Below are 17,337 nucleotides of genomic sequence, written 5' to 3'. Positions count from 1 at the left end.
AGCAACCAGTGGACATACCTCCATCTTTGTTCTGAGGCTTCTCTCCCAGTCAGGCCTGTTGAACGGCCACCAAGATCTCTCTCTGCAACTTTCTCCCCACATAGACTTTACCTGGCTCTTGTGTGTGACTTACCCTAACTCTCTTGCAGGTACTGGGATAGCGCACACCTCATCCTCTAACCATAGAACAGCCTGCTTTCCTGTGGTTATTAGATTTTTTTCCAGCTTGTTGGAATCTAGTGGCTTCAAACAGTTTATCTTTTGCAGCACTGAGCCAATTTAGTAGTCATTAATTCTTTCCATTTTTTTTATTATGGAAGTTTCTATTGCCCATATATTATGAAGGAGAACTTCACTAGGTGGCAATTGTTTCTAGGGTAGCAATTGTTATCTTTCAGGGTTTGAATTATGGATTTCCATATCCTCCTTGTATTTAAAGTTTCAGGTGAGAAGTCTGCTGGTGTGTGTGTGTGTGTGTGTGTGTGTGTGTGTGTGTGTGTGTGTGTGTGTGTGTGTGTGTGCGCGCACACGTTCTGTCTTGAGTTTGAACTCAGTGCCTGGGCGCTGTCTCTGAGCTTTTGTGCTCAAAGCTAGCATAGTACCACTTGATCCACTTCTGGTCTTGTCCTTGGATATAACTTGTCTCTTATCCTTTGTAGCTTTCAATATCCCTTCTTTATTCTGCATATTTAGTGTTTTATCTATAGTGTACCTAGGGATATTTCTTCCTTAAAACTGCCTGATTTTTAAGCTTCCTGTATATGGATGAGGCGTTTGAAGAAGTGGGTTTTTTTGGGCCATTTTTTGTATTGAATATTAAACCAATGTCTTTAATTTGTGTCTCTTTTATGCCCATGATTTATATATTAGATTTTTCCATGGAGTTTGTGGTTTTTAAAATTTTATTTATATTTTCATAGCATTTTGTAATGCTTTTGAATATTTGATCTAATTCCTCTACTTTTGTCTTCAATCTGATTTCCTAGTTTCAACTTTTTCTATTCTCTTTGCTAACCTTTCAGTTGAATCAAACTATTGAGTTCTTCATTTCCAGGATTTCAACTTACATGTTCTCCATGTTCCAGCATTATTCCTCAGAATAAGCCTAAATGACAATCAAAGAAACATTGATGATCACATGACTTTCCTGTTCAAGGACCCAAAAAAGTTAGATGAACTGAGGTTTAAGATTCAAGTGGCAAACAATCTTTCCTCACACTGGTACCATTATTTTATATAAAACTCTTCCTGCACCATCTTTAATGTAAGCTCTGAATTTGCATTATTACCCCAGTATTGTAATGTCTGAGGTTGGAAAGGCATTTTTAATCATTTTATTTGTTATTATTACAGTATTTAGTCATTAGACACAAGGTATCTTGATTTCATTTATTGTGTTTAGAGGTGAAATACTTGATCATTTAGGAATAGTATTCTTAAGCCAGAAATGGCCAGCACCCAAAGTATTCATTGCTGTGATGTCATAATACCTAACATTTGTTCTCACTCATTTAACAAGGCTCATAATCACAAACAGAACTTTGAAACTTTCTAGCACATAAATGATTATGGTGTTGAGATGGATGAGCTTATATGAACTGGACTAACAAAAGAAAGACTTTTGAAAGTCATAAATATCGCAGGGCTCATGTCTGTAATCCTAGTTACTCAGGAGGCTCAGATCTGAGGAACATGGTTCAGATCCAGGCCAGGCAGGGAAAATCTGTGAGACTCATCTTCAATTAACCACCAAAAAGGTAGAAGTAAAACTGTGATTCAAGTGGTAGAGAGTTAGCCTTGAACATAAAAGCTCAGGGACAGTGACAGGCCCTTATTTCAATCCCCAGGACCAGCACACACTCACATACACACAAGAATATCCTAAATGAGACTTGAAGAAATTCCTGTATTTAAGAGCCAAGCAGAGATAAACTAAGTATCAGCAATTAGAGGGATGATACTAAGAGAAAATGTCACAGAAGTCCCAGGAGTATATGTCCCACAGTGATACAGTCTTCTGAATGTGCAAAAACTGTAGATGCTGAAGACAGAACAGAATTAGTTGAGCTGTATTTCATTTCACTTATGCATAACCTCAGGCACATTACATAACTGATTCATTTGCAAATGTATTTCCAACAACTCAAAAAGGGAAATTTGAAATGCATTTCCCTATTTGTAGCTTGGAGAACTTTGAATGCAAATGTTTGTCCCTTGAAATGCTTCATCCAGGACACACAATTTTTTTCAACATTGTCAATAACAAAAAGGTATAGTCCTGTGTTTCAGTGTCTCACCCTTTCCTTCCAATTGCGCTTTTTATTTTTTGAAAATTAGCTTCCATCTTCACTTGTTCACAAGCATTTGCATTTTTTTTAAATCTTGCTAGCACATGGCAGCTAACTATGGCACTGGTAATTAAATGAATGCATGCAGATCTATGACAAACATAAGTATAGGTTTTTAAAAAGATGAACAGGGCTTGGTAAGTACATTAAGCAGCTTCTGCTCAATGGAGTGGGAGAAGTTAAAAGAAAGTAGAGAAAATCTTTACTATTAATTTTTTGGTTGATCCTACAGTAAGACCTTAAGCCAGTCCTTCTGCCACAAAAATAATTGCAACTCTTGTTTATGTCCTTGTGTTTTAGTCAACTAAGTTTGCAGTTATTTATAATCCTCAGATGAAAATTATTGAGTTTTCTGAGTAACATGTTATAAGAGCTGTAGAGAATGAGTTGGTGGATTTCAAATGCTTTGCCTTAGGGCTCATCTGGAAAGCCACAGTAGATTAATTTTGGTTACATAATTTACTGTTATTTCTTCTCTAGATAGACTTGAATGCACTATAAAAACATGCAATCATTTGTACATAATTGCCTTTAAATTATCTTCTATTCTGATCTGCTTCTTATTTTCACATATGCATGCAAGTGAGCATACTCTAAATATGTTATATTTCTCTGACATGCCCATTCTAAAATTAAGTTAGCCTTCCATTTCTTGGTAACTGAGAAGGGTTTCTTTCAGTTCTGGCATGGAAATGGAGAGGCTGAGTTGCAGACTCACACGGCCCTTTCAGAGGCCAGTTACAGGGATGCTAGTGCCAGGGCAACCATCATGCTTGATTAGAGAAGCATGTGTGCAGCAATACAGTTTATGCAAACCAGAAAAATGCAACAGAAGATAGACAACCTTTTGTGTTTGGGAGGAGTGGTGATTATATATTTTTCATGATGTAAAGGTAATGTACAGAGGGAGTTGCAGTTACATGAGTCAGATAATGAGTGTATTTCTTTTTGAACAGTGTCACCTCTTCCCTTGTTTTCTCCCAGTGTTTCCCTCCCAACACCCTCCCCCATAAGTTGTATAGTTCATCTTCAACACAGTGTCTAGTGAATAACACTGCTACATTTGCACACCCTTTGTTCCACCATTTCTGCATTCCCTCTTGCCCTCCACTAAACAGATAACCTTACATACAAGACAAAAGGTACAGAAAACAAGAACAGTAACAAAGAAGAAACAGAAACAAAATCAAAAAGCAAAGTAATACAATGCAACAGCAATACTCACAAGACAATATGTTGGAAATGAACTGTACAGCTTGTGGGGGGGGGAATTGTGCGGGGAGGAAAAGGAGAAGAAAAATGAGGGAAGGGGAAACAAGATTTACAAGAAATGTACTCACTACCTATGCATGCCACTGTATCACCTCTGTACATCACCTTGACGATAAAAAAAATTAAAAAGAAATAAGAAAAAAACCTCATTTCCATTTCCTTGAGTTCATTTCTATAAGCATCATTTTATATGATCATATGTAACCTTTGTTTTTGAAAACCCATTTTTTATAACAGGGACTAAATATATGAGAGAACAAGTAGAATACTTCACAAACTTCAGATCTGCATGCATTGCATTGATTGTCTTTAACTTCAGATCTGCATGCATTGCATTGATTGTCTTTCTATAGTGAACTTCTCACCAGTTAGCTCCAAAAAGAACGGAAAGCTTAATGCAATCAGTTTCATGCATATGAGAGAACACCTTAACCATGATATAAATAAAGTGGTAAACATGGAAAGAGATCTGTCAAACTTGTTTAAAACTTCGACACAAATAGATTTAAATTGCCAACTGTGACCTAGCATGAATAACAGAACAAGGTGAGATATCTTTTTTGTTTTTATATTAAAGTTGGACTTACTCCTTACAGAAAACTCAGTTCTCCAAGGCAAGGGCTCTTTCTGTTACTCTAGTTATGAAAGGGAAGGATCTGTAACAATCAATTTCTTGCATGGCATTATTTTTTTAACTCACCAAGCTCTGATCCTAACACTTATCAGAAAGGAAATTACTCAAATTCTTCCATGGAAGAATTGTGTATTTTTCTTGCCAGATAACATGCTTTCTTCATCAGACAAATATTATTCCTGGGAAGTTAGAATTATCTGGGGATAAATAGGGTGCGTGTCTATAAAGGGAAGACTAAGTAAAATTTAAAGTCAAGGCATAGAGGAATGATTGGATATGACAAGTCAATTTTCCATTAGCACCATTTACTTGAAAGTAGATCAAAGAAAAGAATATCTTTTATGTAATTAGAAGTTACATACTGGCAGTAACCAGTCTTAATAAACTGAACTAAAATACAGTCACTTGTACGTGATCTCCATTGCTTATTATATATTTAAGAGGAACAAAGTTCATTGCTTTCCATTATTGCCTCCTTTATGTACTTTTTAATTTTAATTTTATTGTCAAGGTGCTGCACGGAGGGGTTACAGTTACATACTTGAGGTAGGGAGTACATTTCTTGTTAAACTTGTTACCCCTCCCCCAGTTTCTCCCCCCATTTCCCTCCAAGTTGTACAGATCATTTCTAACATGTCTTGTGAGTATCGCTGTGGCGCTGGTTCCCCTTTGTCCTTTGTCTCACCATTTTTTGTTCCCGTTCCCTTCCCTAATTCAGATAAACATATATACCATACCCAGGGTACCAAAATCAAATACGGTGACAACAGGGGATAAACCACAGGGGGAAAATACACAAAAGAAAAAAGAAATCACATTAAAAACAACAACAAAGAAAAACCTCTTGTGTTCATGTTTTAGAATTCATTTTGCTTATCATCCTATGTACATAGCCATTGAGCTATTCTATACATTGCCTTTGTTAATCTTCACAATAACTCTACAAAGTAAATATCATTAAAGCCATTTCATGTTAAGAAAATGAAAAATCATAAGGCTAAAGAATTTCTCCATAACCAAATAGACAATAAATATCTACGCAGTAAATTACACAAATCTCTAATTGAAAAACCCGTCTAAACAATACTGTTGGGGAGGAGAAGAATAACAAACCACTGAAACAAGGACACAGGATGATCCATCGCAACAATGACACCCACAGGAGAGTGTATTGGAAATGAGCTTGACAACCTCTGGTGGTAGGGAGGAGTGAGGGAGGTGAGGTGGGGAAGGAATAGTGAGAGCACCAAAGGAGGGAGGAACAATGCTGGACTAGAAATGTACTAATTACCTGGGGGCTGGGAAGGTGGCTCAGTGGTAGAGCACTTGCCTTGCATGCTTGAGGCCCTGGGTTCGATTCCTCACCACCACATAAGCAGAAAAAAAAGCCGGAAGTGGCGCTGTGGCTCAAGTGGTAGAGCACTAGCCTTGAGCTGAAGAGCTGAGGGACAGCACCCAGGCCCAGAGTTCAGGCCCCACCACCAGACCCCCCCCCAAATAAAGAAATGTACTAATCACCTTACTCGTGTAGCCCCTTTGTACAGCACCTTTAAAGTAAAATAAAATTTAAAAAGAATATTAAAAAATACTGTAACCCAGGACATCCATAATATTTTTTAATAAAAGGATATATTAGAGTTCATTGTTTTTTATTATTTTTATTGACATCAAATATTCAACTCAATCCTAAAAGAAGAAATTATGTTGTAGAACATAAAGAATGTAAGCTGTCTAATCACGACCTTACTTTTAACTAATTATACAACTTTGGGTTAATTTCTCAATTTTTCTGGCCTCAGTTTCCATACCTATAAGATGGAGACAATACATGTGACACTAACAGTATAGATAAGTTAAAAATGAGTGAATAATAGAATTGATGCTAACTTTAAATGAAATAATCTGTGGAATCATGTAATAAAATATCTGATTCCAATTACCCATCTCTCTCTCTCTCTCTCTCTCTCTCTCTCTCTCTCTCTCTCTCTCTCTCTCTCTCTCTGTCTCTTTCTCTCTCTCTATCTATCTATCTATATAAGGTGATGAACAGAGGGGTTATAGTTACATACTAAGGTAATGAATACATTTCCTCGGTTTCAGTTTTTATATTTTAAAAATATTTTATAAAACACCACAACATATAATTTTATAAAAAATACACGATATACCTTCTCTGTACCATTTTGTTCCCTTAAACCTATATTATAAACTTCTTCAAATTCAACAACTACATGTTTTAATTTTCCTTTGAGGCTTCATGAATGTACTACATATAACTTAACAAATTATTTGTGTTTGACCTATTTTCATTTTTTTACAATTATAAATGGTTCTGCTTTTCACATCTGTGCATCATTTGTGTGTGTGTGTGTGTGTGTGTGTGTGTGTGTGTGTGTGTGTGTGTGTGTGTGTGTGTGCCAGTCCTGGGGCTTGAATCCAGAACCTGGGTACTGTCCCTAAGATTTGTTCTTCCTAAAGGCTAGTGCTCTACCACTTGAGCCACAGCCCCACTTCTGAATTTTTAGTGGTTAACTGGAGATAAGATTGTTTCATGGATTTTCCTGCCTGGTCTGGCTTTGAGCCATGTTCCCTCAGATCTCAGCCTCCTGTGTATCTAGAATTACAGATGTGAGCCACCAGCAGAGTGGGTGCTTTTGGGCTTTTTTTTTTTTTTTTTTTTTTTAACTACCTGCTTACCAAAAATTACCGAAAACAAAATGGTTGAGTCCAAGTGTATCTAGATATATAGGGACTTTTTTACATATGTAGCCAAATATTGCTAGAACCTGAGTGCTACATTTTATTCCCTCAATAAAGCCATATTTTCCTACCTCAGCCTTTCTTTAGCAATTTTTATACAAACATTTAGGTTTTCAACTTAAATTAATTTGATAAGAATTAAGAAAATGGAGGTGATGGGAAAGTGGGAGAAAAATGAGGGAGGGGGTAACAAGTTTGCCAAGTTTACCTTACACATGAAATTGTAAACCCTCTGTACCTCACCTTGACAATAAAATTAAATTAAAAACATGAGAAAACATTATTTTCACATTAAATATCAAGACAAATAGCATTCTGTAAAGAATCAGATAGAATATATTTTAGATTTTGTCCTGATATGAAATCAGTAGTTGATAAACTGAACTTCATGTAGTTTTCACCTCTCAAAATTTTATTCTTTTAAAAAAAATGTTTCCATTTTAAGTCATGCAAATCATTATTAGTCCATAGGGACAAAGAATCTGATTTGCCCTGGGCTGTGGTATGCTGTCCCCTGATTTGCATACATATAATGAGATTTTGTGAGGCCTGTGCTTCTTGATTTTTATCTCACAAAGTTAAAGGAGGAAGTAACATAGATGCCTAGACATCAGGCATTTTGGAGATTGGTGTCCTTCAATCTAAGCCTAAACTTTAACTCCTGCCCTCTAATTTAATAACAATATAGATGCAAACAAATTAGCCTCTTTGAACTTAGGCTTTTTCTTAACCTATAATAAAGCTGAGATCATTCATATGATGCCCCTAATTCTTGCAGAAGTAGTGAGCTAATGGCCAATATTTTGTAGTGTTCTGAAAAACTCACACATGAAATGTTGCAATAATATGTTGCATAGATGGATGAAAATGAATGGCTAAGTAGATACTTATTCATAAGTTTTACCTTATCATCTTTTTCTAATTAACTCTGGTACCTAGGAATAACTATTCACATTTGTTTACTGCTTTTAGATGAAATATTTTCATCATTTTATAAAGTTAGTCCTTCAAACAATCCTCTGAGGTATTTATTCCTGACACACGTAATACTGATCTTGGATATGAAGTAATTTTCCAAGATTATATGAAATATAGCTTGTTAACAAAAGAGCCATACGTTTAACATAGATCTTCTAATTACAAATCCAGGTTTCATTTACCTACATCCAGATAGATCCTTTCATATTTGAAAAGACTAGTCACCTTTACAAATGTCTCCCTCCCTGCAGTTGTTATTGATTGTGGGATCTTAAGATGACTCAGAACGAGTCTGTCCCATCCATAGTTCCTGCTGCCATAAAGTCTTGGTCAAAACAAGACTTTCTCTGCCCAACTCCAGCTTAGCCAATTGAACCACTCAGGACCTTGTGAGTTAAAGGTAAGAAAACACAGGCTGACAAATCAAAGAACAAGTGACAGTAAAGATAAAGCCCGAAGAAGGCAAGTGACTCAGAGAGCAAGGGATTTCCAGTCATAGCTCTGTTGAAATACTATGGTTCCCTTGTCTTGCCCACAGCATCATCTGAGTAGGGTGTGGTCATAACTTCAATAAGAGTGGGAACCACCCACCTGTACAATATCACTCATTATTTAGGCCATTCCAGATGAGCCTCTCTTCCAATCACATAAGCTCCAAATCAAAAATTCTGGTTGATCCTGTGAACAATGTGTGGAGACCTAGATAGGATTCTGAGAATAAATACAATAATAATTAAATATACCCATGCATAATATTGTGAGAATAATAAGAAATAAGCTCACAGGTAAAGGTTTACATATCAAAAGCTACATAACTATGTAAGTATGGAGCACATGTTAAAAGTATGATTAGAATAGGCAATGTTTATTTTGAATTACTTATTATAGGATTTCGAGAACTGGGGCCAGTGGCTCATGTTAGAATTCTAGTTACTTGGGAAATTGAGAGCTGAAGGAACACAGTTCAAGGTCAGATTCAGGCTAAAATGTTCAACAGATCCTTTCTTGAAAATAGCTAGCAAAATAGAAGTCTGGAAGTCATAGAATATCATCCTAGCACTCTACCACTGAGCCACCTTCCCAGCCCATAAAATATTATTTTTATGATCATATGCACATGGCCATTGAGCCTTTATGATCTGTTCCTATGCATATCCTGCTTTGACTTCACTGTGTGAATGTTTAGAATCCTGTATAACTTATGTCCCAGTGTATTTTTTAAAATTCTTCAGTGTGTTTACTTGTAGATTTATAAACACATTCTACTTACCACAAATGAGGGAAACCATGCAACCTATGTTTCTTTGGGTCTAGCTTATTTCACTTAATACAATTTTTTTGAAGTCTTTCCATTTCCTTACTAATGGTACCATTCATCCTTTTTGATGGATGAGTAGAATTCCATTGTGTATATGTACTACATTTTCTTGATCCATTTGTCCACTAAGGAACATCTAGGTTGAGTCTGTATCTTGACCATGGTAAATAATACTACAATGACCATGGTTGGGCTGGTGGTTTTAGTGTGGCATTGTTTGTGTTCTATTGGATAAATGCCCAGGCTTGGGATTCCTGGGTGATAGGGTAGTTCTTTATTTAGTCTTTTAAGCAACATCAATAGTGCTTTCCAGAGTGGATGAACAAGTTTATACTCCCATCAATAGTCCACATCAGCCCAGTTAGAACAGCTCTTATCAAGAAAATGACAAAAACAGGCATAAGCCAACAACACCCAACTTAAGAAATTTTTTAAAATGTTTCTTCATACAGGAATAAGTTAAATTGATACATAGTTTCCTAAGAAATTGTTTAGCATTTTCATCTCAATAAAATGAATATACTTTTACTGCAATGGAATATGAAGTGAAATTATCATAATATGACAGTGTACATAGAAATGAAGGCTGGAAATTAAAGATGTTTTTAAGTTTGTCAATGTTAAATGAAAATGAACTCTCACTAATTTTGCAAATCTGGCTTCTTGTACTGTGAAACTTTCATGCAGTTTAAACACGGGGATATATAATTTGTTATGAAATACAAAACAGCTCAAGCATACTTTAAAAGATTAAGTCTCCCTGGAATATAGAATGTACATTTCTCTTGTCTTCTTAAATCTCTGCAGAAGAAAAAAAATTTTGTACTCCTGAAACAGAATTATAAGATAACTGCTATACACCACAGGGCTAGTGTAGATTCCTCTAGTGAAACCATTAAAATTATGGTTAACACAGAGATTTGACCTGTTCCAGCACTGACCATGTTTAATGATCATATAAGTGATTTCTGAAGTGTCAGAAGCTTACATCCACCCCTGTTCTCTGTGGGCATCAGCCTGTGATGCTGAGTCATGAACCTCAAGCTACAGGGATTGTTGACTAACAAGCTCTAACAAGGTATCAACTGGAAAAGAAAATTAAATGCAAGTGTTTTGACCATCTTCTCCACAAACTAAATTATTTATATAACATCGACTCTGACAAGCACTTGCACTAGTATTTGTCCAATTTTCCAATCTAAATCATTCTATGAAAGAGCATGGTGGATTATATCATTAAATCAAAATTTAAAAGTTCATTTGAAAGGCCAAAAGGGCATACTTGCCATCTTGTCAAAAGAATAATAGTAATGATCTAGTCTGAAAGGAAGTTACAGACACTTTAGGGATATTACCACTGTCTTCAGAACTTGTCTACAAACTATCTGAAATGCCTCCTCATGGAGAGTTGGAGTCTTACTGCTTCCTTTTGAAACTAGGGTACTGTAGTGACTTGCTTAAACCCAACAGGCTGCAGCAGAATTGTTGCTACGTGACTTTTGAGGATGGGTTCTAAAGCTTCTTCCAGTTTCTCTTGGGCATCTATGAGTGAGCATCACTACCTTGAGATTGACTCAGGAAAGACATGTGCAGCCATTCACTACAGCAGACAGGCCAGGCTGAGCTTCCAGCTGTCAGCCAGAGTAAGCCACCTGAGCAAGCTGGCTTGGGCATATAGCCTATTCCAGTTTTCAAATAACTACAATCCCAGGCACATTTTACTGTCACAGCATGATAGACTCTAAATGAGAGCTGCTCTGCTGAGGTCTCCCAGATTCCTGAATCACAGCTCCTGAGCACAGTAAAATGGTTGTTTTATGCTGCTAAGATTTAGGCTAATGATTTGTTATCCGATAGTAATATCCAGAAAAACAAATTGACTCATCTGATCCTTACAGCAATCTGATAAAGCAGCTCTTTTTTAAAAATCATTTTTCACATGACAGAGCTGACTTCCAGAGATGTTTTAGCAATTCCCATATTATTTGACTGATAAGAAATAATGCTGGATTGTGGACCCAGGTACCAGACTCTATTTCTGAAGGAGTGACCACTTGTTTTCTCTCCAGTCACCTCTACAAAAATCAGTACTGCATGACCTCTTGCCAATCTCTTCCTGCCTACTGTTCTTGCCACAAATTTCCAGGTGTGATCACAAATTCCCTACTGTGGCAGAAGCATGAGCTGCTATGGAATTCTCTAAGACCACACGAATATGTCTAGGAACTACAGAGAAATTGACACCCCACAAAACAAACCAGTCCTCCCCAAACTCTTCTTTCCTTGCAGATAGGCACTCTTTTGGGAAGCAGATATTTTGGAAAACAGAGTCTCATATGTTCATCTCCATATCAAGCCAACATTTGCATCACCAAGGAACTACTATATCTCCTTTCCACCTCCTAAAATTCCATTTGTCTCCTACCCTCAAGTTGTCCTCTTTTATAAGAAGATATATTAACCATTCTTTTAAAGTCTGCTTCTGAGAAGCTGCAATATAGTTTCCAAACATATTTTCTTAACATTATTATGCCTATATATACATAAACTATACAGTCTTGTTTTACACACGTTAAACTTTTAAAATAAACAGTACTATACCCTAAGTTATCTCTAAGTTTTTATGTTCACTCCACACAATGTTGTGGAATGTTTCCTAGATTGATACATGGAACTTAACTTTGTTAAGTGCTAATATTATGCTACTTTATGAATACATCATAGATAGCTAAAGAATAATTAGGTGTCTTTTTTTTTTTACAATGAATCTTCCTATCTAGGAACTTGGTAATTTTATAAGTTTTGACACCTTCAAGCAATTTATTAGATATTTACCAACAAGGGTGTTAAGTAATTTTGTTAGATTCATTCATTGATACCTCATAGATTTCTTGATATTCACTAATTTGATAACAGGCAAACCTTAAAACTAATAAATATGAGGTATTCAGGGAATGACGAACTCTACAATATAAAAAAAAAGAAGATAAAAAGGAGACGTGTGATAGAACATTTTGAGGACAGTGAAGAACCATTTTAGGCAGGTTAATAACAATCTCATGTGAGACTGGTTCTCAGCCACATGAAGATGTGGAAGAAGAGCCACCAGAAACCCATCATTGAGGGGGGCAGCAAAGCAGGAAGAACTAGATGAAATGAAATCAGATCATGGATACCCTATCTATAATAAGCTGCTGGTTTTAGTGTGGATTGTGGTCATTGGAGCCTTGTTATGGCCACTTACAGACTATTAGAACTGCTCTATTGGCACATCAGTTGAGCTAAGAATGCAAGACATATGGGGTATATCCACATCCTGGTTGTGGGAGTGAACTTTTCCCTCAAAATCCAGAAAGACAGCTTTCATACAATCAGCATAGGCTTTCTGACAGAAACAGACCGACATTACGCAGCAATCATGTTTCACCTTAAACTTCTAATGGGTTCCCATTGTATAATGATGGGTTCCTTCCTACGTTTTTGTTTATCAATTATCATAGTGCTTATATGATTATCAACTCATACCTTTATACAGCATTCCAGATTCTACTTACTGCAGTGTTCTTTTTTCTTTTTTTTTTTTTTTTTTTGTCGGTCGTGGGCTTGAACTCTGGGCCTGGGCGCTGTCCCTCAGCTCTTCAGCTCAAGGCGAGCGCTCTACCACTTGAGCTACAGCACCACTTCCAGTTTTCTGGTGGTTTATTGGTGATAGGAGTCTCACGGTCTTTCCTGCCCGGGCTGGCTTTGAACCGCGATCCTCAGATCTCAGCCTCCTGAGTAGCTAGGATTACAGGCGTGAGCCACCAGTGCCCGGCTATTACTGCAGTGTTCTTTTCCCAAACCCAGTCAGAGTTCTTCTCTGTTCAAACTTTTAACCAAGAATATTTATTGTTGCAAACATCTGGCAAATTGACGTTTGACCACCCTCAAAATGCACCTTTCCTTTAGAAAAACAGAATGTACTTGAGCACTGACATACACTTAACTACACCTGCTTAGATCCTATGTTTTTCTTTCACACATTTCCTCACTTCTTATCTCTTCTGGCTTAAGACCACCTTATCACTGGTAGAGCACCAGCTTTGGAAAAACTCCAGATCCAATTCAATTCTTGACACAGTAAGGTGGTCTTAACATACAGTTGTGAAATGGAACTGGTTCATTGACTATATTAGGGTAAATGAATTGGATCTTGACTTCCAACAGTGTTCACTTAAATTGTACAGGAAATGCATGAAAGATAATACAGATACAGCATTTAAAGAGAGCATGTTTCTTTTCCAAAAGAAAATAATCATAATTCTGGAGGTGGGGTGCTTTCAATGAGTGCATGAGAAATAATAGAAACATTGACTATTTACTAAAATGTTCTTTTAAAACTTAATCGTGACAGTGCTTGTGGTGGATTTCTTCTACCCTGGCATGATTCATTGCCATAGGGACATTCAGGAATGCAAAGGGACACCAGCTCTTCTCCTCTTCTACCATCAACAGAGCAATTCCTTTTTTTATGTTCCTGAGAAGGTTCCATTCATGTGGCTAATAGCACTTTCTGCAAACCCTTACAAGTTCCCAATACCAACACTCAGTACTACAGTTGAAAATCAGGGCAGAACTTTGTGTAGTCCAGCGTCACAGTTTACTTCATCATTAACAGGATAATCTCAGGTTAGTAATATAAACTCTCTATGTTTTGGTTATCTTTTCATTAGTGTTGATTTTCTTTCCATTGTTTGAGACAACTTAAATAGATCTGGACTCATAGCAAGTATTCACTGTCTGCTATTAGTGCTTTTCCTCCCCCATCAAATATTCTTAGGAAATGACCTGATTACTTCAAGTTTATATAGGTCATCCAGCTTGAATATTCTTAAATTCTTATTATTTTCCTGCTAAATTTGCCTTTACAATTTTTTCATTCTTTCTTTTCTGTTATTCTTTCTTTTTATTCATTTTAATTCCCATAAATATGCATTTTACTTTTCAAAAACTTCAGACACAGCTGCTTTGAGAGACAGTTTGGCAGTTTCTTACAGAACTAATCATAGTCTTATCATACAATCCAGAAAACATGCTCCTAGTTATTTACATAAGTGGAAAACTCCTATCTGCACAAAAACATGTGCATGAATGTTTGCTGCAGCTTTAGTCATAGTTGTCAAAAAGTTGAAAGTAACTGAAATAACCTTAAATGGGTGAATGGGAAAATGAAGTGTGACACATTCAGACAATGTAATACTTTTTGGCAATGAAAAGAAATGAGTTATCAAGCTCCTAAGAAACATGGAGGGAGCTTAAATGCATAGCACTTAGTAAAAATAAAACCTGTCTGATAGGTCTCAATCTACATATGTTATGATTTTTAAGTACTTGTTATTCTGGAGGAGACAAAACTCTTAAGACATTGGAAGGATAAACGACTGACAAGGTTAGGAAGAGAAAGGGAAAGGTAGGGAGTAGAGTGAGCACAAGGGACGCTAAGGGCCCAGGGAGATGCTACTGTATGACTCCATGAAGTTGGACACATGGCATTATTTAATACAACAAATACATCTGTAGAACCTAAACTGAACTCTAATGCCAACTATGGATTCCAGTCAGCAATAAGGTTTCGATATTGGTTCATCAATTAAAACAAATTTACCACACTAACGAAAATATTCATTTTACTTTATCTTTGAATTTAGCATACATTATAGACACAGAGGTGTTTCATTGGGATAAGTCCATACACTGTACACAGTGTATTCGGATGGAGTTCACCCTTCCATTATATTTCTCCACTCCACGCACTCTTGTTTTTGAAGTAGTGTTTGAGGGTTTTATTATGCTTTCCTATGGATTATGAAAGATAGACCTTCTGTATATACATCATAGGTGTAACACCCCAATATTCTTTTCTTTTTTTAAAATTTTTTTTGGGTCCAGTTGTGGGGCCTGAACTCTGGGCCTGGGCACTGTCTCTCAGCTCTTCAGCTCAAGGCTAGTGCTCTACCACTTGAGCCACAATGTCACTTTCCGGCTTTTTTTCTTTTTGCTTATGTGGTGCTGAGAAATTGAACCCAGGGCCTCAGGCATGCAAGGCAAGCGCTCTACCACTGAGCCACCTTCCCAGCCCCCAATATTCTTTTCTTTTCTTTTCTCTTCCCACTCTGCTGATTCTTCCCCTAGACAGCCCACCTTTTACATGTATATCTCCATTATTATCACCATTATTATCATTTTAGATCTAGACTTTATAAGTGATCAAAAATATTAAGTATATGACTTTTTGAAATTTTAGCTTACCTTGCTCAACTTCATGACCACCAGTTTCATCAAGTTTCCTGAAAAAAGTATGTACCTATATACTCTAAGAACTAAAATCCATTAGTAACTTTTTAAAACTAAGAAAGGTAAAATTACTTCTGGAGAAACAAGAAAGGCCAGCAGAACTGCAACACGGTAGACTTGTAGATCCATGGTAGACCCATAGACCCTGAGTGTAGGGCACCGGGGCCAGCCAGGGGCCACCAATGCCCAGAGAGGACAGTGCACTTGTTGGTTGGGGTTTCATAAAACTTTTCAAATGCACCCAAAGATAGAGATAACAAATGCATTATACCCATTTGATACCATCTAGGGGTCTTGGAGCCTTTCTATCCTCTACCAAATAATTGAGGCAGGAAAAATGGTAGCAGAGGCAACATTTATTTGACAATGAAAGTGAGGCGCCAGGGGAAAACCTCCTAGCTACTGGCCAGGAGATACAAGCCCTCAGCTAGGACCCAGGACTGGGTTGGGGCGACCTGATGCTGTGTGAGGTATTTTTACCCTGCTTCCTGTTGGGGAAGAGGAGGAGAGGGGAGGAGAGGAAAAGGAGGAAGGGGAGGAGGAGGAAGAGAAAGAGGAGGGGGTTGCAGACTTCTCTCCAATGTTGATGGGTCACACTTGTAATCCTAGCTACTCCGGAGGCTGAGATCTGAAGATTGAAGTTAGAAGAACCGCAGATCTGAGGATTTTTATCTCTAATTTGGAACTGTGGCTCAAGTGACAGAGCACTGCTAGCCCTATGCAGAAAAAGCTCAGGGACAGCATCAGTTCTGAGTTCAAGCCTAGGACCTGGACAAAAATAAAATAAAATACAGACTTCTGAGTGTGAAAACAAACAAACAAATAAGCAAGTAAATAAAGTCACTTCTTAATAAAATTTCCCTAAACAACTAGAATGTACTATGTGTAAAGCAAAGGGAAATCCTGGGGCTATTTTAGACTTCTGCTTGCTTCCATTATCCTACCTTGTGCCACCTCCTGACATCACATTTATTTTTGAGAATAAACTTAAGCTGATGTCCTTTAAAATGGTCTCTTCCATTTTACCTTCCCCTTATTTGCCTGGATTTTTATCTACTTTCATAAGTTCATCTACTTTTTATACAGGGCATATTCAGGATAGGCTAATCTCCTATACATTTTTCTAGCTTCTTTGGGATTCCTAGTCGGGAAAACTGCTCCCATATACAAGCAAGAACATGATTTCCCTGGTCAACTTATTTTCTTTTAATGATTCAGTTGCTCAGAACCAAAAACTTGGAGCTTTGCTTGATATTTTCTGAAGACTTAGCTCTTAAATTCTGTACAAGTATTAATATTTTATCATCATCTGTCTAGAGAAGATGCATTATCTAGATACATTGGCAGTTTTCTGCTTCCTCAAGAGTACTGTATCTCCAGTAGAACTAGAGACAAAACTACCTAAGCCCTTAACAACTTGGCTCTCTATTCCCCCTCCCCCTCGCCCCCTGCCCACTTGGCCATCAAGTTCAATCGCTTCTCTCTGCAGCATTATGCAGATTCAAATCCTTATTTGTGGCTCTGTTGTCCGGACTTAGATTTGGAATTGCCTAGAACAGTTCTCAAGTCTGTAGAGCTAGATACAACTCTTATTTGTTTCAAACAATCTCAGCATTCCTGCCCTATCTTCCATACTTGCATGAGGAAATTTTACTTCATTGTTCAGAGAATGTATTTCCTCTAACTTTTCTTTT

The sequence above is a fragment of the Dipodomys merriami genome, unplaced genomic scaffold (assembly GCF_024711535.1).
Source record: "Dipodomys merriami isolate MVZ:Mamm:240054 unplaced genomic scaffold, mDipMer1.0.p SCAF_1, whole genome shotgun sequence".
Taxonomy (NCBI): domain Eukaryota; kingdom Metazoa; phylum Chordata; class Mammalia; order Rodentia; family Heteromyidae; genus Dipodomys; species Dipodomys merriami.
This window is presented reverse-complemented; position numbering follows the sequence as displayed.